At 39.0% G+C, this 22,014-nt stretch overlaps 1 pseudogene; it reads right to left on the reverse strand.

The window, feature by feature from the left end:
- Positions 1-2,345: 2,345 nt before the first annotated feature.
- LOC100995848 (proliferating cell nuclear antigen-like) lies at positions 2,346-20,858 on the reverse strand (annotated as a pseudogene).
- Positions 20,859-22,014: the final 1,156 nt, after the last annotated feature.

The following is a 22,014-nucleotide window of genomic DNA, read 5'->3' on the forward strand; positions in this document are numbered from 1 at the left end:
TTAGTATTTACAGTTTATCTTAGGACTATACTTTCAGAGTTCATTTCTACAGTTCGTTACAGCTTACCTCGAAAACTAAAATCTGCTTTCCAATCTAAAATAAGTCTACCTTTTCATTCTGGCTTGGAACAGCCAATAATCTTTTTCTAATATTTACCACAATTTGTAATCATCTATTATTTGTGTGTTTATGTGTTTAATGTCGATTCCCCTTATGAGACTGTAAGCTCTGTGAAGGTAAGGACCGTGTCTGTTCTGTTCAAATCATGTACTCAGTGCCTCCCTACTAATAATGCCTGACCTACTGTCATTTTATAGACTACTTGTTTACTGAATGTTGAGTGACTAGGGCCAGGAACGTCTGCACACTGAGCCAGCCTGAAATAATGACAGAATAAATTTGGCCTCTGTAGCATGAACGTTAATGTTGCTTAAAAATCTTTCTTGTTGACCGGGCTTGGTGGCTCATGCCTGTAATCCCAGCACTTTGGGAGGCCGAGATGGGCGGATCATGAGGTCAGGAGATCGAGACCATCCTGGCTAACACGGTGAAACCCCGTCTCTACTAAAAATACGAAAAATTAGCCGGCCTGGTGGCGGGCGCCTGTAGTCCCAGCTACTCGGAAGGCTGAGGCAGGAGAATGGCGTGAACCCGGGAGGCGGAGCTTGCAGTGAGCCAAGATTGTGCCACTGCACTCCAGCCTGGGCAACAGAGCAAGACTCTGTCTCAAAACAACAACAACAACAAAAAACCCAAAAAACCCTTTCTTGTTAAAAATCGTTTCCTTTAATCTTAGATCTGCATTTAGTCATTGTACGTTTTGCAGATCCATGGATGATTCTGGGTTTAGTTCTTTATGAGACTGCCAGAAACTCCCAGAGGCTGGATCTATGCATAAAGAGAGGCCATTGGAGAGAATGTCTACTGAATTGCTGAAGACAATTGCTACCGAGAATAGATCGTAACTTAGGAAGAAACAATTCAGTACCAAAAGAGTAATTGGAGCCCTTCTGGAAAACACTAATAAGGTACCTCAAGACTTGTAGATGCTAGATAAAAATAGCATGCTGTTGAAGAGTTTTAAAGGCCTAATTTTACGTTGTGCACATGTACCCTAAAACTTAAACTATAATAAAAAAAATTACATAAATAACGTTTGTTATAGATGTAAGTTAGGGTGGTTTTAATCTATCTTCCCCAGGTAAATAACTGTATAATTATCATTTGATAATGGCCAGCAGGTCTTTACATTCTTCAGGTTTTCTCTTCCAGATATATGTACTATCTCTTGGTCTGTAGATGGCACTCTAGCTATCAGGATACCATGAAAAAAAATCTGGGATATTGGAAAGGGCACATATTTTTTTGAGGTCATCAGGGTGCTCAATGCAAACCATGGTTGAACACTTAAAGATGTCCAGTAGCTGCTTGAAGATTTCCTGATAAAGAGCTACAAGCACCATGTTCTGCCAGCAGTCATAGGCACTTGGATTTTCTCTCTTCAGATTTAGCTTCTTCTCCTTTTGTCAAACTGCCTGGACAGAGATGCAATTGCTTCCTGGTCCTAGAGTCTGTCCACTGGCCTCAACTTTCTAGTTGTTATCTCCCCAGAGATAATATGAGTTGTAATCTTCCAAAGATGCTAGATGTCTAGAATCATTTCCAGAATGCTCCCCGGACCATCATAAAAATAAAGCACCTGCTAATTCCCCCCAGGACTCAAGTCATGCCTGTTCATGTATCTTCCATTCAATTTGCAGCATATCTGTGGTTTAGGACAGTCTTTCTCGAGTGATCCATAGTGAAGGATGACTTTTTGTTTGTTTTATTTTCAGTGTATTGTGGACTGGTACTTTGTGTAAAATATAATAAAATTAGTTGTTAGAAATGTAAAATCGTAAATAAAAACAGACATACAAAATACAAACTGCATTTTTTATTAGTAGATTCAAAAGACAAAATTACTCTGCCAATGTGCTATAGTAGTTTCTTTTTTGACATTTAAAATTCAGATTAAACTTTATTTAAATCAGAAACACAATTCTTAAAAATTGCATTTAGAGTCAAGATCCCTTTTATAACCCTCTTGTTATAAAAATCAGAAGGAATATTTGTAAGTAAAGCAGGTATCTCTCTAGGTTAATGAGACCAGATTTGACTTTGGATTTTGTACTTTAAATAGATTCTAGAAGATAGATGAAAAAATATGTTATTTACAGAAAACCGCATCTACCTGTGTATTCAGAGGCATAAATTTTTTGATGGAAATGACTTCAGTACACGCTGGAATCTCAGAAGCAATTTTCAAAGAGCTTAGTTTTATTTTCTTGGATTCTAAGAATTTCTAAAATCCTTTTTCATCCTCAATTTTGGGAGCCAAATAATACTTTAAATGTTCCATATCTAGCAATCTTATACTCTACAGCAAGGGGTGCATCTGCAGACATACTGAGTGTTACTGGGAAGAGAGAAGGGAGTGCCTGTTATAAAGAAATTTAAGTAACTTAGTGCAAAAGTTAGCTGAACTGGCCCATTCATCATTATGGCCACAGCCTCCTCTTCTTTATTGTAATTACTTGTTTGTGGCAATGTTTCCATGTCCAAGTTCTCCATTTGCAGAAAATTTCATTCCATCTTTTGCACAAGAAATTATAACAGACTCTCCAATATGACTGAGATCTTGGCATATATGAACAAATTCACTAGAATGCATCTTTATTACACAGCTGTACTCTTGTTCTGGAATTTCAAGTTGCTCAACATCTAGAGTCATTAACTTCAATTCACAGTCTAAAAGTTCTCTTGATTTAGTGCTTCAAATTCTAGCACCAAGAGATCCATAGTACCTTCAGCCCTCCATGTAGTGATGTCTTCACTGCCATCATTGTATTTTAGCATTTTGGACATGCTGGTGAGGCTCATGCTCATGGCTAGGTTGTGGTCACAGTGGTATGTGTTGAAGCCCTGGTCACACAGGGTTAGCTGCACTAAGGAAATGTGTGATACTTTCATGCTGTGTAGGTTCACCTGCTTGAACTGTTGTCCCAGCAGGCCTATCTCTCACGTTGAATAGGGCTGACTGTGCAACTAATAAGATGTTGTGGAGATGACAGTGTGTGACATCTGAGGCTATGTCATAAAATACATTGTGACTTCTCACTGTTTCTGGGAGAAGTCAGCTTTCATATCACAAAGACACTCAAGCAGCACTGTGAAGAGGCACAGGTGGTAAAACTGAAGACCTTCACAAACAGCCAGCACTAATTTGCCAACCAAATGACGGTCTTTGGAAAACAGATCCTCTGGCCTCAGGCAAGTCTTCAAAGACTACAGTCCCAGTCAACCTTTCACTGCAACCTCATGGTAAACCCTGCACTAGTACATCAAGCTGCTCCTGAATTCCTGACTTACAGAAACTGTGAGAGAATAAATGTGGTTGTTCTGGGACACTAGGTTTTGAGGTAATCTGTTATGCACCAATAGACAACAAATAGAGACCAGTACATAAATCAATACATTACTTCCATCTGTGTGATAGGTGTTATGGTAGAAGTAGAATACAAGGTGTGGTACAGACAGAGCGGATCTGAAGTAGTAGCCTGTTGTCTTAGTCTGTTTTGTGCTGCTATAATGGTATTTCACAGACTGGGTAATTTATAAAGAACAGAAATTTATTCTCTCACAGTTCTAGAGGCTGGCAGGTCTAAAATCAAGGCACGGTCAGGTTAGGGCTCAGTCTCTCTGCTTTCAAGATGGTGCCTTGAGCACTGCATCCTCCAGAGAGGAGAAACATTGTGTCCCCACATGGCAGAAGAGCAGGAGAGGAAAGGAGACAAATGAGAATTGGGCTCACCCTTTTATAATAGCATTAATTAATTCATGAAGGTGGAGCCCTCATGAGCTAAACACCTCCTTTTAGGTTCTATCTTCCAACACTGTTGCTTTGGAGATGAGGTTTTCAACAAGTTAGCTGAACTGGCTCATTCATCTTTATGGCAACAGCCCCTTCTTTATTGTCATTACTTGTTTGTAACAATGTTGCCACTTCCAAGTTCTCCACTTGCAGAAAATTTTACTCCATCTTTTGCACAGGAAATTGTAATTTTGGGGACATATTGAAACTATGGCATCTACCAAATTAGTAACTCTACCAAGGGAATGCTACAATTCAAGTTTTCATGTTTTCCGCAAGCCTGCTATAAATTATTACTTGTTGATTACAAAATAATCAGCAAAATACAAGTATTTATTCCTTTGTACATGGAAGCAACCAAACACTTTTTTTTTGGAATGAAGGTCTACAAGTGATGACAATCTATATTTGTCTTCCTGGTTAAGTACAACTGTAACCAGGGGGGTGGACTCTTGAATTCATGTTTCTCTTTATTTTTTCATTGTTGAGAAGGTAACCAACAATACATGTGGCCAAATAAAAAGCTTTCACATAAAACATTGCAAAAATTTTTAATTCATTGATCCTCTCCTTCCCTCACCCCCAATAAATTTTTTAGTTAACTGGGATGCCTCCTCATTCACAGAATGAAGGACCCATGCTAGCATTTGGGTTACTTTGGTGGCAATGTCAGCTCAGACTCTGCATCTGAGAGTTCTTTAAAGATATGGGTATTTCTGGCCAGGCGTGGTAGCACAGGCCTGTAATCCCAGCACTTTGGAAGGCCAATTTGGGAGAATTGCTTAAGACTAGGGGTTCAAGACCAGCCTGGGCAAAATAGCAAGATCCTGCCTCTACAAAAAAAAAAAAAAAAAATTAGCCAGGCTTTATAGCAAGTCCCTGTAGTCCCAGCTACTTGGGAAGCTGAGGTGGAAGGACTGCTCGAGCCCAGGAGTTTGAGGTTGCAGTGAACTATGAATGTGCCACTGCACTCTAGCCTGGGTGACAGAGTGAGACCCTATCTCAAAATAAATAAATAAATAAATAAATAAATACAAGCATTTCCCCTTTCCCCATATATATTAATACTGGTTTATCAGTCTAGGGAAGGTCTGAGGGAATTGATAATGTATACAATTACTGTGTGTTGGGTTCTTTCTGCAGAGGACCTAGCCTTGCTTCAACTGATGGGCTCTGGATTTGAGAACTGGGTTAGGTTTGGAAACTGGATATAGAGATTATAATTTTCTATTGTGGCAGCTGACATCAGCCTTTGGCTCACTGATTATTGATCTTCTTTTGGGTGTGCAGGTCAGGCAGTACCCTCATCCATCTTAGATCTAGGCACACCATGATCTATTAACCATCAGTATAGATCCCTGTATGTCACAGCCCCCTGGTTTCCATTCAACCTTTGTTACCTATTTGGATAATTACATCTGTCTTTCTCTTGATGGCTAAGTAGTGCCTCCTGGCCTCTGCTGTTTCATAATCCTATCATCCCTGAATCCTAGGGGCTTCCCTATCATTATCCCTGGTGTACAAAGCATAGACACTGCCAAGCCTCTCAATGAGGCCAGTGCCCTTCATCCCCAGCCCTTGCACCACTTTGCATTTCTTATTGCTTTAGTAAAAGGGGTGTTCCCTTTTGATTCTCTTGAGAAACACGGTCATCTTCTGGATTTTCAGGTCTCATATGATAGGTCCAGTTGAACATTCCTACCTCTCTGAGCCTCTTGACTTCTTCCTTAGCACTCTTCCAAAGCATTTCTGGAATCTTCACCTGATTTGTTGTAGGCCATAATTTCCCCTCTGCCCCCAATTTTAAAGGAGCTATCCCAGTGGCACAGAACTGATTCCAGATGTCTTTCTTGGGGTACTACTTCCTCAGTTGCAGGAGATTGCCCCAATTTCAACAACCTCTCCTTTATATTCTGCTCCCCTGGCTGAGCATGCTCATGATTGATGTCTAATATGGTTTTTCTATTCCTGCAGGTACATATGAGTTGGGTCCTATAGTGATTTTTTGGTGAACTGGTTCCCTAGTCAAGCTGAGATTTGATTGTTGACCTTATTTATTGGCCTAGAAACCATGTAGGGACATGAGGACATACTTTGAGGAGGATAACATCATCTTTTATTTAAAAAAACATTATTTTTAATTTTTTATGGGTACATATTAGGTATACATATTTATGGGGTACATGAGATATTTTAATACAGGCATACAATGTGTAATAGTCACCTCAAGGTAAATAGGGTATCTATCACCTCAGGCATTTGTCATTTCTTTGTGTTAGGAACATTCAAATTCCACTCTTTTGGTTATTTTAAAATATACAACAAGTTATTGTTGACTCTCCTGTTGTAGTTTCAAATACTAGATCTTGTTCATTTTATCTAACTATATTTTTGAACCTATTAACCATCAGGGCATCCTCTGCTACCCTTTCCCACTACCCTTCCCAGCCACTGGCAACCATCATTCTACCCTCTATTTCCATGAGTTCAATTGATTTAGTTTTTACCTGCCATGAATCAGTGAGAACTTGTGAAATTTGTCTGTTTTGGGCCTGGCTTATTTCATTGAACATAATGTCTGCCAGTTTCATTTATGTTGTGGCAAATGACAAGACTTCATTCTTTTTTATGGCTGAATAGTACTCCACTGTATATATATACTCCATTTTCTTTATCCATTCACCTGTTGATAGACACTTAGGTTGATTCCAAACCTTGGCTATATTAATAGTGCTGTGATAAAAATGGCAGTGCAGATATCTCTGGGATATATTGACTTCTTCGCTTTTGTGTATATACCTAGCAGTGGGATTGTTGGATCACATGGTAGTTCTGTTTTTAGTATTTTAAGGAAACTCCACACTGTTCTCTATAGTGACTGTACTAATTTACATTGCCACCAACAGTGAACAAGAGTTCCCTTTTCTCTACATCCTCAACAGAATTTGCTATTGCCTCTCCTTTGGATAAAAGACATCTCATTGAGGTGAGATGATATCTCATTGTACCTTTGATTTGCATTTTTCTGATGATCAATGATATTGAGCACATTTTTATATACGTGTTGGCAATCTTTATGTCTTATTTTAAGAAATGTCTATTCAGACCTTTTGTTTATTTTATTATTTGTTTAATTTCTATTTTTTAAAAATGTATTTTTATTTCAACAGCTTTTGGGGAACAAGTTGTTTTTGGTTACATGGATGAATTATATAGTAGTGAATTCATTTTTTTTAAATGAAAGCAAATTTATTAAGAGAGTACAGGAATAAAAGAATGGAAACATGGGCTGTTCAACTGAGTATACTTTTAGTTATTTCTTGATTATATGCTAAACAAGGGGTGGATTATTCATGAACTTCCCGAGAAAAAAGTGGGAAATTCCTGAAACTGAGGGTTTCTCCCTTTTTTGACCATTTAAGGTAACTTCCTGATGTTGCCATGGCATTTGTAAACTGTCATGGCACTGGTGGGAGTGTCTTTTTAGCATGGTAATGTATTATAATTAGTGTATAATGAGCAGTGAGGACAACTAGAGATCACTTTCAACAACATCTTGGTTTTGGTGGGTTTTGGCCAGCTTCTTACAACAGCCTGTTTTATCAGCAAGGTCTTTGTGACCTGCATATTGTGTCAACCCTCCGTCTTATCCTGTGACTAAGAACACCTAACCTCCTGGGAATGCAGCCCTATAGGTCTTGGCCTTATTTTACCCAGTGCCTATTCAGGATGGAATCTCTCTGGGTTGAGACTGGCAATCATCTGACATATTTCCCCCCTCCCTTTTACAAGAGAACCCTTAATCCTAAGGGTTGTTGAGGGACAAAGATCCATCTTCTGTAACTTCTTCTTCAGGCTGAATAGGGGCAATGATATTCATGCCTAACTATTAGGATCTCTTGTATTTGAGGTAGAGAGGAGCTCAGTCACAAGGCATCCATATACTGAGGGTCATTCATAACTCTGAATTCTGACAAAAGATGATATCTGGAAGATTAATAAGTGTTCAATTTAAGAAAACATTGAGTAAGCTTATCCTGCATTCCTACACAAAGAGTACAACAGCAATATATTCCACAACAGTAAAGCAAATAAGCAACACTATCCCAAATAAACTAAATAAGAAGGCTTTCCATGAACTGAGCAACTGTTGAAACCAAGCTGATATGGGATTGCTAGCTAATTCCAATGTGTGCCCAGAACTAGAATATTGATCCAGGTTTTTACATTACCTATCCCTCTTGTTTCTTTTGAGCAGCAGCCAGAGATCACTGTTGGTTTACAGGAATAAGAAAAGTCAGTCTAAAGTGCAGAAAAAAAACCTAAAAAACAACCGACGAGACTAGAATATATTATAATAACAGATGTGCCATAGTTTTTGAAACATAACTTTTCTCTTTCCAGTCTTCCATTTTTACTAAAGACAAATCATAATAGGACCCATTTGTTTGCAAAAGTAAGCTTTAGTCTTATACTTGGCCCGATTATTTGTATAAAGTGCAGCAAGAAGAATTATTTGCCACATAGGGTTTTAAAATTAGCTTTGATGTATCTTTGTTCCATAAAAGGAATATCAGATAAGCCTTTATTTTTTTTTTTAAGCAGAACCCAGCAATGGGTTTGTACTATCAAATTCGTATACTTTAAAGGTAAATTTCTCTCCTCTTCAGATACCAAGATAACTTGGGGCTCCTGGGCCTGTCAGAAAGTGACATTTTCTGCTTACCACAGGTCAAGAACACTGTACAGGGATTGTGTAGACAAGGTATGAGGCTAGTTTTCCCAAGCGGCTTTTATTGGCTCTATAAGTCAAGTTTGATTCCTTATGAGTCTCCAAATTCATTATAGCACTCTGTATGCCTTTGTGTATTCATAGCTTAGCTTCCACTTATAAGTAAGAACATATGCTATTTGGTTTTTTATTCCTGAGTTACTTCACTTACAATAATCAATGGCCTCCAGCTCCATCCAAGTTGCTGCAAAAATAAATTGTTTTGTTCCTTTTTGTGTCTGAGTAGTATTCCACAGTGTGTATATACCACACTTTCTTTATCCACTCATTGGTTGATGGGAACTTAGGTTGGTTCTATATCGTTGCAATTGTGAACTGTGCTGCAACAAACATACACATGCAGGTGTCTTATTCATATAATGACTTCTTTTCCTTTGGGTAGATACCCAGTAGTGAAATTGCTGAACTGAATGGTAGATTGACTTTTTTTTTTAAAGACTCTCCATACTGTTTTCCATAGTGGTTATACCAATTTACATTTCCATTAGCAGTGTATAAGTGTTCCCTGTTCACCACATCCATGCCAACGTCTATTGTTTTTTTAACTTTTTAATAATGGCCATTCTTGCAGGAGTAATGTAGTATCTCATTGTGGTCTTAATTTGCATTTCTTTGATTATTAATGATGTTGAGTATTTTTATATGTTTATTGGCCATTTGCATATCTTCTTTTGAGAAATGTCTATGTCACTTGCACACTTTTTGTTGGAATTGTTTGTTTATTCTTATTGATTTATTTGAGTTCCATGTAGATTCTGGATATTAATCCTTTGTGGATGGAAGGTTTGCAAATATTTTCTCCCATTCTGTGGGCTGCCTGTTTGCTCTGATGATTATGTCTTTTGCTGTGCAGAAGCTGTTTAATTTAATTAGGTCCCATTTGTTTATTTTTGTTTTTGTTGCATTTGCTTTTGGGATTTTAGTCAATAATTCTTTGCCAAGACCAATATCCAGAAGAGTTTTTCCAAAGTTATTGACGAGTAGTTTGTAAGGTTTTGGGTCTCAGATTTAAGTCATCGATCTATCTTGAATTGATTCTTGTACAAGGTGAGAGATAGGGATCCAGTTTCATTCTTCTACATGTGGCTAGCTAGTTTTCCCAGCACAATTTACTAAGTAGGGTGTCCCTTCCCCAATTTATGTTTTTGTTTGCTTGAAGATCAGTTGTTTGTAAGTATTTGGCTTGATTTCCGGGTTTTCTATCTGTTCCATTGATCTATGTGCCTGCTTTTATACCAGTACCATGATGTTTGTTAACTATAACCTTGTAGGATACTTGAAGTCTGGTAATGTGATGCTTCTAGATTTGTTCTTTTTGCTTATGATTGTTTTGGCTATTTGGGCTCTTTTTTGGTTCCATATGAATTTTAGAATTGTTTTTTCTAAGTCTGTGAAAAATAATGTTAGTATTTTGATGGGAATTGAATTGAATCTGTAGATTGCTTTGGGCTGTAAGGTTATTTTCACAATATTGATTCTTCCCATTCATGAGCATAGGGTGTGTTTACATTTGTTCATATCATCTATGATTTCTTTCATCAGTGGTTTTAGGTTCTCCTTGCAGACATCTTTCACCTCCTTGGTTAAGTATATTCCTAAGTATTTTATTTTATTTTGGCAGCTGTTGTAAAAGGGATTGAGTTCTTTATTTGATTATCAGCTTTATTGTTGGTGTATAGCAGTGATAGTGATTTGTGTACATTAATTTTGTAGCCTGAGAGTTTACTGAATGTGTTTGTCAAATCTAGGAGTCTTTTGGAGGAGTCTTTAGGGTTTTCTAAGAATATGTTCATATCATTGGTGAAGAGTGATAGTTTGACTTCTTCTTTTCAGATTTGGATGCCTTTTAGTTCTTTCTCTTGCCTGATTGCTCTGACTAGGACTTCCAGTACTATGTTGAAGAGAAGTGGTGAAAATGGGCATCCTTGTCTTTTTCCACTTCTCAAGGAAAATGCTTTCAGCTTTTCCCCATTCAGCATAATGTTGACCGTGGGTTTGTCTTTTATTGTCTTTTATTACATTAAGGTATGTCCCCTTTATGCCAATTGTGCTGAGGGTTTTAATCGTAAAGGGATGTTGGATTTTGTCTAATGCTTTTTTGTGCACCTATTGAGGTGATCATGTGATTTTTGTTTTTAATTCTGTTTATGTGATGTATCACATTTATTGACTTATGTTCAACCATCCCTGCATCATTGAGATGAAACCCACTTGATCATGGTATATTATCTTTTTGATGTGCTGTTGTATTTGTTTAGCTAGCATTTTGTTGAGGACATTTGCATCTATGTTCATCAGTAATATTGATCCACAGTTTTCTTTTCTCATTGTGTCCTTTCATGATTTTGGTATCAGGGTGATACTGGCTTCACAGAGTCATTCAATGAGGATTCTCTTTTACTCAATCTTTTAAATAACTTTGATAACATTGGTACCAATTCATTCAATGTCTGGTAGAATTCCGCCATGAATCCATCTGGCCATGGGCTTTTTCTTGGTTGGCAGTTTTTTTTTTTTTAAATTACTGATTCAATCTCGCTGCTTGTTATTGGTCTGTTCAGGGATTCAATTTCTTCCTGATTTAATCTAGGAGGATTATATGTTTCCAATAAATTTATCCATTTCCTCTAGGTTTTCTAGTTTGTGAGCATAGAGGTGTTCATAGTAATCTTGAATGATCTTTTATATTTCTGTGGTGTTGGTTGTCATGTTTCCAGTTTCATTTCTAATTGAGATTATTTGAATCCTCTCTCTATTTCTTCATTAATCTAGATGGTCAATAAATTTCATTTCTCTTTTCTCTTTTCTTTTTCTTTTTATTATTATTTTTTAAGACAGAGTTTCATTCTGTCATCCAGACTGGAGTGCAGTGGTGTGATCTTGACTCACTGCAACCTCCACCTCCAGGTTTCAAGCAATTCTCCTGCCTCAGCCTCCTGAGTAGCTGGGATTACAGGCACCGACCACCACACCTGGCTAATTTTTGTATTTTTAGTAAAGACAGAGTTTTGCCATGTTGGCCAGGCTGGTCTCAAACTCCTGACCTCAGGTGATCCTCCCATCTTGGCCTCTCAGAGTGCTGGGATTACAGATGTGAGCCACCGTGCCCAGCCAATTATGTTTATCTTTTCAGAGAACTAGTTTTTTGTTTCATTTATTTTTTGTATTTTTTTCTTTGTTTCAGTTTCATTCAGTTCTGCACTGATCATTGTTATTTCTTTTCTTCTGCTAGCTTTAGGTTCAGTTTGTTTATGTTTCTCTAGTTCCTTGAGGTGTGATGACAGGTTGTCAATTTGTGATCCTTGTGATGTAGGCATTTAGGGTGCTATAAATTTTCCTCTTAGCACTGCTTTTGCTGTATTTTAAAAGTTTTGAGAACTTGTGTCATTATTATCATTCATTTCAAAGAATTTTTAAATTTCTATCTTGATTTCATTGTTAACCTGAATATCATTCAGGAGTAGATTTTTAAATTTCCATGTATTTGTATATTTCTTGGTGTTCCTTTTGTAGTTTCTTTCTTTTTTTATTTTATTATTATACTTTAAATTCTAGGGTACATGTGCACAATGTGCAGGTTTGTTACATATGTATACATGTGCCATGTTGGTGTGTTGCACCCATTAACTCGTCATTTACATTAGGTATATCTCCTAATGCTATCCCTCCCCCCTCCCCCCATCCTATGACAGACCCTGGTGTGTGATGTTTCCCTTCCTGTGTCCAAGTGTTCTCATTGTTCAATTCCCACCTATGAGTGAGAACATGTGGTGTTTGGTTTTCTGTCCTTGCGATAGTTTGCTGAGAATGATGGTTTCCAGCTTCATCCATGTCCCTACAAAGGACATGAACTCATCCTTTTTTATGGCTGCATAGTATTCCATGGTGTATATGTGCCACATTTTCTTAATCCACTCTATCATGGATGGGCATTTGGGTTGGTTCCAAGTCTTTGCTATTGTGAATAGTGCCGCAATAAACATACGTGTGCATGTGTCTTTATAGCAGCATGATTTACAATCCTTTGGGTATATACCCAGTAATGGGATGGCTGGGTCAAATGGTATTTCTAGTCCTAGATCCTTGAGGAATCGCCACACTGTCTTCCATAATGGTTGAACTAGTTTACAGTCCCACCAACAGTGTCAAGTGTTCCTATTTCTCCACATCCTCTCCAGCACCTGTTGTTTCCTGACTTTTTAATGATCACCATTCTAACTGTTGTGAGATGGTATCTCATTGTGGTTTTGATTTGCATTTCTCTGATGGCCAGTGATGATGAGCATTTTTTCATGTGTCTGTTAGCTGCATAAATGTCTTATTTTGAGAAGTGTCTGTTGGCTGCATAAATGTCTTATTTTGAGATGTGTCTGTTCATATCCTTTGCCCACTTTTTGATGGGGTTGTTTGATTTTTTCTTGTAAATTTGTTTAAGTTCTTTGTAGATTCTGGATATTAGACCTTTGTCAGATGGGTAGATTGCAAAAATTTTCTCCCATTCTATAGGTTGCCTGTTCAGTCTGGTGGTAGTTTCTTTTGCTGTGCAGAAGCTGTTTCGTTTAATTAGATCCCATTTGTCAATTTTGGCTTCTGTTGCCATTGCTTTTGGTGTTTCAGACATGAAGTCCTTGCCCATGCCTACGTCCTGAATGGTATTGCCAAGGTTTTCTTCTAGGGTGTTTATGGTTTTAGGTCTAACGTTTAAGTCTTTAATCCATCTTGAATTAATTTTTGTATAAGGTGTAAGGAAGGGATCCAGTTTCAGCTTTCTACATATGGCTAGCCAGTTTTCCCAGCACCATTTATTAAATATGGAATTAGTTCCCCATTTCTTGTTTTTGTTAGGTTTTTCAAAGATCAAATGGTTGTAGATGTGTGGTATTATTTCTGAGGGCTCTGTTCTGTTCCATTGGTCTATATCTCTGTTTTGGTACCAGTACCATGCTGTTTTGGTTACTGTAGCCTTGTAGTATAGTTTGAAGTCAGGTAGCATGATGCCTCCAGCTTTGTTCTTTTGGCTTAGGATTGTCTTGGCAATGCGGGCTCTTTTTAGGTTCCATATGAACTTTGAAGTAGTTTTTTCCAAATCTGTGAAGAAAGTCATTGGTAGCTTGATGGGGATGGCATTAAATCTATAAATTATCTTGGGGAGTATGGCCATTTTCATGATATTGATTCTTCCTATCCATGAGCATGGAATGTTCTTCTATTTGTTTGTGTCCTCTTTTATTTTGTTGAGCAGTGGTTTGTAGTTCTCCTTAAAGAGGTCCTTCACATCCCTTGTAAGTTGGATTCCTAGGTATTTTATTGTCTTTGACACAATTGTGAATCGGAGTTCACTCATGATTTGGCTCTCTGTTTGTCTGTTATTGGTGTGTAGGAATGCTTGTGATTTTTGCACATTGATTTTGTATTCTGAGACTTTGCTGAAGTTGCTTATCAGCTTAAGGAGATTTTGGGCTGAGACTATGGGGTTTTCTAAATATACAGTCATGTCATCTGCAAACAGGGACAGTTTGACTTCCTCTTTTCCTAATTGAATACCCTTTATTTCTTTCTCCTGCCTAATTGCCCTGGCCAGAACTTCCAACACTGTTGAATAGGAGTGGTGAGAGATGGCATCCTTATCTTGTGCCAGTTTTCAAAGGGAATGCTTCCAGTTTTTGCCCATTCAGTATGATATTGGCTGTGGTTTTGTCATAAATAGCTCTTATTATTTTGAGGTATGTCCCATCAATACTTAATTTATTGAGAGTTTTTATCATGAAGGGCTGTTGAATTTTGTTGAAGGCCTTTTCTGCAACTATTGAGATAATCATGTGGTTTTTGTCTTTGGTTCTGTTTATATGATGGATTATGTTTATTGATTTGCATATGCTGAACCAGCCTTGCATCCCAGGGATGAAGCCGACTTGATCATAGTGGATAAGGTTTTTGATGTGCTGCTGGATTCTGTTTACCAGTATTTTATTGAGGATTTTTGCATGGATGTTCATCAGGGATATTGGTCTAAAATTCTCTTTTTTTTGTTGTGCCTCTGCCAGGCTTTGGCATCAGGATGATGCTGGCCTCATAAAATGAATTAGGGAGGATTTCCTCTTTTTCTATTGATTGGAATAGTTTCAGAAGGAATGGTACCAGCTCCTCCTTGTACCTCTGGTAGAATATGGCTCTGAATCCATCTAGTCCCGGACTTTTTTTGGTTGGTAGGCTATTAATTATTGCCTCAATTACAGAGCCTGTTATTGGTCTATTCAGGGATTCAACTTCTTCCTGGTTTAGTCTTGGGATTGTGTGTGTGTCTGGGAATTTATCCATTTCTTCTAGATTTTCTAGTTTATTTGTGTAGAGGTGTTTATAGTATTCTCTGATGGTAGTTTGTATCTCTCTTGGATTGGTGGTGATATCCCCTTCATCATTTTTTATTGTGTCTATTTGATTCTTCTGTCTTTTCTTCTTTATTCGTCTTGCTAGCAGTCTATCAATTTTGTTGATCTTTTCAAAAAACCAGCTCCTGGATTCATTGATTTTTTGAAAGGTTTTTTTGTGTCTCTATCTCCTTCAGTTCTGCTCTGATCTTAGTTATTTCTTGCCTTTTGCTAGCTTTTGAATGTGTTTGCTCTTGCTTCTCTAGTTATTTTAATTGTGATGTTAGGGTGTCAATTTTGGATCTTTCCTGCTTTCTCTTGTGGGCATTTAGTGCTATAAATTTCCCTCTACACACTGGTTTAAATGTGCCCCAGAGACTTTGGTATGTTGTGTCTTTGTTCTGTTGGCTTCAAAGAACATCTTTATTTCTGCCTTCATTTCGTTATGTACCCAGTAGTCCTTTAGGAGCAGGTAGTTCAGTTTCCATGTAGTTGAGAGGTTTTTAGTGAGTTTCTTAATCCTGAGTTCTAATTTTATTGCACTGTGGTCTGAGAGACTGTTATAATTTCTTTTCTTTTACATTTGCTGAGGAGTGCTTTACTTCCAACTATGTGGTCAATTTTGGAATAAGTGCGATGTGGTGCTGAGAAGAATGTATATTCTGTTGATTTGGGGTGGAGAGTTCTGTAGATGTCTATTAGGTCCACTTGGTGCAGAGCTGAGTTCAATTCCTGGATATTCTTGTTAACTTTCTGTCTTGTTGATCTGCCTAATGTTGACAGTGGGGTGTTAAAGTCTCCCATTATTATTGTGTGGGAGTCTAAGTCTCTTTGTAGGTCTCTAAGGACTTGCTTTGTGAATCTGGGTGCTCCTGTATTGGGTGCATATATATTTCGGATAGTTAGCTGTTCTTGTTGTATTGATCTCTTTACCATCATGTAATGGCCTTCTTTGTCTCTTTTGATCTTTGTTGGTTTAAAGTCTGTTTTATCAGAGACTAGGGTGCAACCCCTGATTTTTTTTGTTTTCCATTTGCTTGGTAGATCTTCCTCCATCCCTTTATTTTGAGCCTATGTGTGTCTCTGCAGATCAGATGGGTCTCCTGAATACAGCACACTGATGGGTCTTGACTCTTTATGCAATTTGCCAGTCTGTGTCTTTTAATTGGAGCATGTAGCCCATTTACATTTAAGGTTAATATTGTTATGTGTGAATTTGATCCTGTCATTATGATGTTAGCTGGTTATTTTGCTCGTTAGTTGATGCAGTTTCTTCCTAGCCTCGATGGTCTTTACAGTTTGGCATGTTTTTTCCAGTGGCTGGTACTGGTTGTTTCTTTCCATGTTTAGTGCATCCTTCAGGAGCTCTTGTAAGGCAGGCCTGGTGGTGACAGAATCTCTCAGCATTTGCTTGTCTGTAAAGGATTTTATTTCTCCTTCACTTATGAAACTTAGTTTGGCTGGATATGAAATTCTGGGTTGAAAATTCTTTTCTTTAAGAATGTTGAATATTGGCCCCCACTCTCTTCTGGCTTGTAGAGTTTCTGCTGAGAGATCAGCTGTTAGTTTGGTGGGCTTCCCTTTGTGGGTAACCCGACCTTTCTCTCTGGCTGCCCTTAATATTTTTTCCTTCATTTCAACTTTGGTGAATTCGACAATTACGCGTCTTGGAGTTGCTCTTCTCAAGAAGTATCTTTGTGGCGTTCTCTGTATTTCCTGAATTTGAATGTTGGCCTGCCTTGCTAGGTTGGGGAAGTTCTCCTGGATAATATCCTGCAGAGTGTTTTCCAACTTGGTTCCATTCTCCCCATCACTTTCAGGTACACCAATCAGACATAGATTTGGTCTTTTCACATAGTCCCATATTTTTTGGAGGCCTTGTTAGTTTCTTTTTACTCAGTTTTCTCTAGACTTCTCTTCTTGCTTCATTTCATTCATTTGATATTCAATCACTGATACCCTTTCTTCCAGTAGATCAAATTGGCTACTGAAGGTTGTGCATGTGTCACGTAGTTCTCCTGCCATGGTTTTTAGCTCCATCAGGTCATTTGAGGACTTCTCTACACTAATTATTCTAGTTATCCATTCGTTGAATCTGTTTCAAGGTTTTTAGCTTCTTTGCAATGGATTCCAACATCCTCCTTTAGCTTGGAGAAGTTTGATCGTCTGAAGGCTTCTTCTCTCAACTCGTCAAAGTCATTCTCCGTCTAGCTTTGTTCCATTGTTGGCGAGGAGCTGCGTTCCTTTGGAGGAGATAAGGCGCTGTGATTTTTAGAATTTTCAGCTTTTCTGCTCTGGTTTTTCCCCACCTTTGTGGTTTTATCTCCCTTTGGTCTTTGATGATGGTGACGTACAGATGGGGTTTTGGTGTGGATGTCCTTTCTGTTTGTTAGTTTTCCTTCTAACAGTCAGGACCTTCAGCTGCAGGTCTTTTGGAATTTGCTGGAGGTCCACTCCAGACCCTATTTGCCAGGGATCACCAGTGGAGGCTGCAGAACAGCGAATATTGCAGAACAGCAAATGTTGCTGCCTGATCGTTCCTCTGGACGCTTCATCTCAGAGGGGCACCTTGTTGTGTGAAGTGTCAGTTGGCCCCTACTGGGGGGTGCCTCCCAGTTAGGCTACTCAGGGGTCAGGGACCCACTTGATGAGGCAGTCTGTCCATTTTCAGATCTCAAGCTCCATGTTGGGAGAACCACTACTCTCTTCAAAGCTGTCAGACAGGGATATTTAAGTCTGCAGAAGTTTCTGCTGCCTTTTGTTCGGCTATGCCCTGCCCCCAGAGGTGGAGTCTACAGAGGCAGGCAGGCCTCCTTGAGCTGCAGTGGGCTCCACCCAGTTCGAGCTTCCCGGCTGCTTTGTTTCCCTACTCAAGCCTCAGCAATGGTGGGTGCCCCTGTAGTTTATTTCAAGTTTTCTTCCACCATGCCTGGCTTCATTCTGCCAATCTGCGAAGATACTTGATATAATTTTGATATTTTAATATTTATTGAGACTTGTTTTGTGGCCTATCATATGACCTATCTTGGAGAATGTTCCATATGCTGATGAGAAGAATGTATATTCTGCAGTTCTTGGGTAGAATGCTCTGTAAATATCTGTTAGGTTCATTTCTTCTAGAGTGTAGTTTAAATCTGTTATTTCTTTGTGGACTTTCTGCCTCAGTGATCTATCTAGTGCTGTCAGTGGGATATTGAAGTCCCCCATTATTATTGTTGATGTCTATCTCATTTCTTAAGTCAATTAGTAATTATTTTTTTGAATGTGGGAACTGCAGTGTTGGTGCATACAGAGTTAGGATTGTAACATCTTCTTGTTGGAATGATCTTTTTATCATTATATAATAATCCTTTCTGTCTTCTTTTGGTTGTTGCTTTAAAGTCTGTTTCATCTGATATAAGAATAGTTACTCCTCCTCACTTTTGGTTTTCATTTGTGTGGAATATCTTTTACCATCCCTTTACTTTGAGTTTATATGAATCTTTATGTGTATGTGGGTTTCTTGAAGACAGCAGTTACTTAGTTTGTGATTTTTAAAGTCAGTTCTGCCAACTTACATTATTAGTATTTTTTGAGACAGGATCTGGCTCTGTCACCCAGGCTGGAGTGCAGTGGCAAGTTCATGGCTCACTGCAACCTCCACCTTCTGAGGTCAAGCCATCCTCCCACCTCAGCCTCCTGAGTAACTGGGACTACAGGTATGTGTCACCATGCCAAGCTAATTTTTGTATTTTTGGTAGAGACATGTTTCACCATGTTGCCTAGGCTAGTCTTGAACTCCTGGGCTCAGGCGGCCCACCTGCTTTGGCCTCTTAAGGTGCTAGAATTACAGGTGTGAGTCACCATGCCTGGCCTCATTCTGCCAATCTTTTAAGTGGAGCGTTTAGGCCATTTACATTCAATGTTAATATTGAGATGTGAGGTACTGTTCCATTCACCATGTTAATTTTTACCTAGATACTTTGTTTTTTCATTGTGTTGTTTTATAGCCCTTGTGAATTTTCAGGAGGTTCTATTTTGGTGCATATTGAGCTTTTGTTTCAAGACTTAGAACTTCTTTTAGCATTTCTTGTGGGGCTGGTCTGATAGTAACAAATTCACTCAGCGTTTGTTTGTCTAAAAATGACTTTATTTTTTCTTCATTTATAAAACAGTTTTGCTACATACAGAATTCTTAGCTGACAGTTATTCTGTTTAAGGAGGCTAAAGATAAATCCCCAATCGCTCTGGCTTGTAAGGTTTTTGCTGAGAAGTCTGCTGCTAGTCTGACAGGTTTTTCTTTATAGGTTACCTAATGCTTTTGTCTCACTGCTCATAGAATTCTTTCCTTCATATTGATTCTAGATAGCCTGATGAGTATATGCCTTGGTGATGATGTTTTTGCAATGAATCTCCCAGGAGTTCTTTATAATTCTTGTATTTGGATATCTAATTCTCTAGCAAGGCCAGGGAGGTTTCCCTCAATTATTCCCTCAAATAAATTTTCCAAACTTTTTGCTTTCTCTTCTCCCTCAGGAACACCAATTATTTTTAGATTTGACCATTTTGCACAATCTTATATTTCTTCATGACTTTGCTCATTTGTTTTTATTCTTTTTTCTCTATTTTTATGTGACCGTGTTAATTTGAATGCCTTGTCATTGAGTTCTGAAGTTCTTTCCTCTCCTTGTTCTAGTCTACTGTTGAAACTTTCCACTGCATTTGGTAATTCTGTAAGTGTGTCTTTCATTTCCAGAAGTTCTGATTGGCTTTTCTTTAATATATCTCTCTCTTTAGAAAATTTTTTATTTATATCCTGAATTTTAAAAAAAGTTTCTTTATATTGGTTTTCACCTTTCTCTGGTATCTCCTTGGATAGCTTAATAATCAACCTTTTAAATTCTTTATCTTGTACTTCAAAGATTTAATCTTGGTTTGGATTCATTGATGAAGGGCTAGTGTAATGTTTTGGGGGTGTTATAGAACCCTGTTTTGCCATATTACCAGAATTACTTTTGTAGTTCCTTCTCATGTTGGTAGACTATTTTTCATGATTATCCTTGAATTTATTTTTGCTTTGACTGTTTTTTTAAATTTCTTTTTCCCACCTTAAGGTTGTGACTTTTATGTTTATAGTTTACTGTAGCATAACTTGGCTCTTGGTGCTCTCAGGGGTGAAGACTCTCTATGAGTTACTTAGTTACAGAGAGTCTTTGTGTGATGAATTTCTCAGATGCTGGTTGTAGCAGCAATGTGCTCAGTGTGTGAGCAAGTTCACCCTCTCCTATAGTGTTGAAATGGCAGAGGTCTCTTGAAGCTTATGTAATTCCCCCATGTTGTACACTTATTTATTATTATTTTTCCCACAGTATTATATTTACTGGGTTGAATAGTTCAGGCTTCAGCCCAATAGGAGAGCTTTCCACAGGTGAAAGCCAGCTGTGGCTAAAGCAGGTGGGTAAATGCAATACCTAATGGTGGGCAGAGGTCCCAGACTTGACAGATGTGACTGGGGGAGCACTCAGTGAAATACACTGAGGTCTTCTCAGAGAGAAGGACCAGAGCCACTTCACCTCCCCTGCCAGGCCCACAGGAAAGCTGTTCACCTCTCAGACACACTCCTGACCCAGTGTTCTGGCTATTCAAATCAGAGAGGTACCTCCTTTCATCTGCAGGAATATTGATGTTCCAAGTGGAGAGAAACTGTGACTCTGCCTCCTGTGTAGGCCTGCATTTGGAGGGTGCTCCTTCTGTGGGGATGCAGTCACCTTGAAGTGTTCCAGAGAGGTCTGTAGGTGCATCCATACTGAGCTCTTGTGAGAAAAGCCCCAGCTGTATCTACAGTGGTGGATAAGGGAAAAAAGAAATCTTCTCCAAGACTCTTCATGAGCACCAGGGCTGCCTGATTGTGGAGGTGGAGCTGCACACTTTCCCTGCTGAGCCCAGTACCGCCAACTGTGCCTCTGCTGAAAGAGACTTCCCACCAGCAGAAAGATTTGGGACTCAAGGCCTGCTGTCTGGGTTCTTTTGTCTTAGGCAATGTTCCTTGATGTGGTAAACTTCTCCTTCCTCTAGGAGTAGAAGTCCCTGTGAATGCTGTTGCTCCAATGGGTCTAGCTGCCCATTCCAGGCTGGCGCAGGTGAATGTCTGCAAGAGGTCTAGAGATATGACCTGTGATTAAGTCTCCCAGCAGTGGGTACCAGTACTAGTCTGATGGGGGTGCCAGGGGAGTGACATAGACTCAGTGAGATTCCTTGTTTATAGATAGCCTTAGTGTGTTGGCTTTCTCAAATGCTCTTTGTAGTAGTAATGAAGAGTTCATGTGGACAGACTCAGGGCCTCCTGGTTAGCCAGAGTGCTGCAGGCGATGGTGATAGCTGAGGTCATGCACAAGTTTTATCCTTCCTGGGTGCAATGTTATTCTACCTTGAAATGCTGTAATGCTGTGTTGATTGGCCTCCAGCCAAGAGGTGGCACTTGCAAAAGAGCACCAGTTGCTGTAGTAGCAGTGGGATTTTTGTTTGCCTTATGTTACCCAGGAGCAGTAATCTGGTTTTTCATGTGATAGGTAGGGCCATAAAGCTTCCAAAAGTTTCTATCCTTTGTTTTAAGCTACCAGGGCTAGTGAAGGGGGAAAGTGAGGTTGGGGTTTTGTCAGGCAGGCTCATGCTTTTACTCTCCACGTGTGGAGCAGCCCCGGTGTGAGTTGTGGGGTGGTTCTCTGGCTACTGGGATAACGTTCCAGAGAAAAGCATTACTGCTTCTGCTGCACAGAAGTGTTTGTGCAGGGAGTGAGGAGTAACAGATGCTAGTAAACCTCACCTAGCTCCTCAGCACTTGGTAAGCCATATCTCAGACCCGCAGTTTTCTGCTAGTAGCAGCGAGCTAAGTTCCAGGCATCTATGCTCAGAACTCAAGACTTACCCAGCCGTACACTTTCCCAGTGGAGAGGGCAACCGT

The sequence above is a fragment of the Pan paniscus genome, chromosome 3 (genome assembly GCF_029289425.2).
Source record: "Pan paniscus chromosome 3, NHGRI_mPanPan1-v2.0_pri, whole genome shotgun sequence".
NCBI classification, from domain to species: Eukaryota; Metazoa; Chordata; class Mammalia; order Primates; family Hominidae; genus Pan; species Pan paniscus.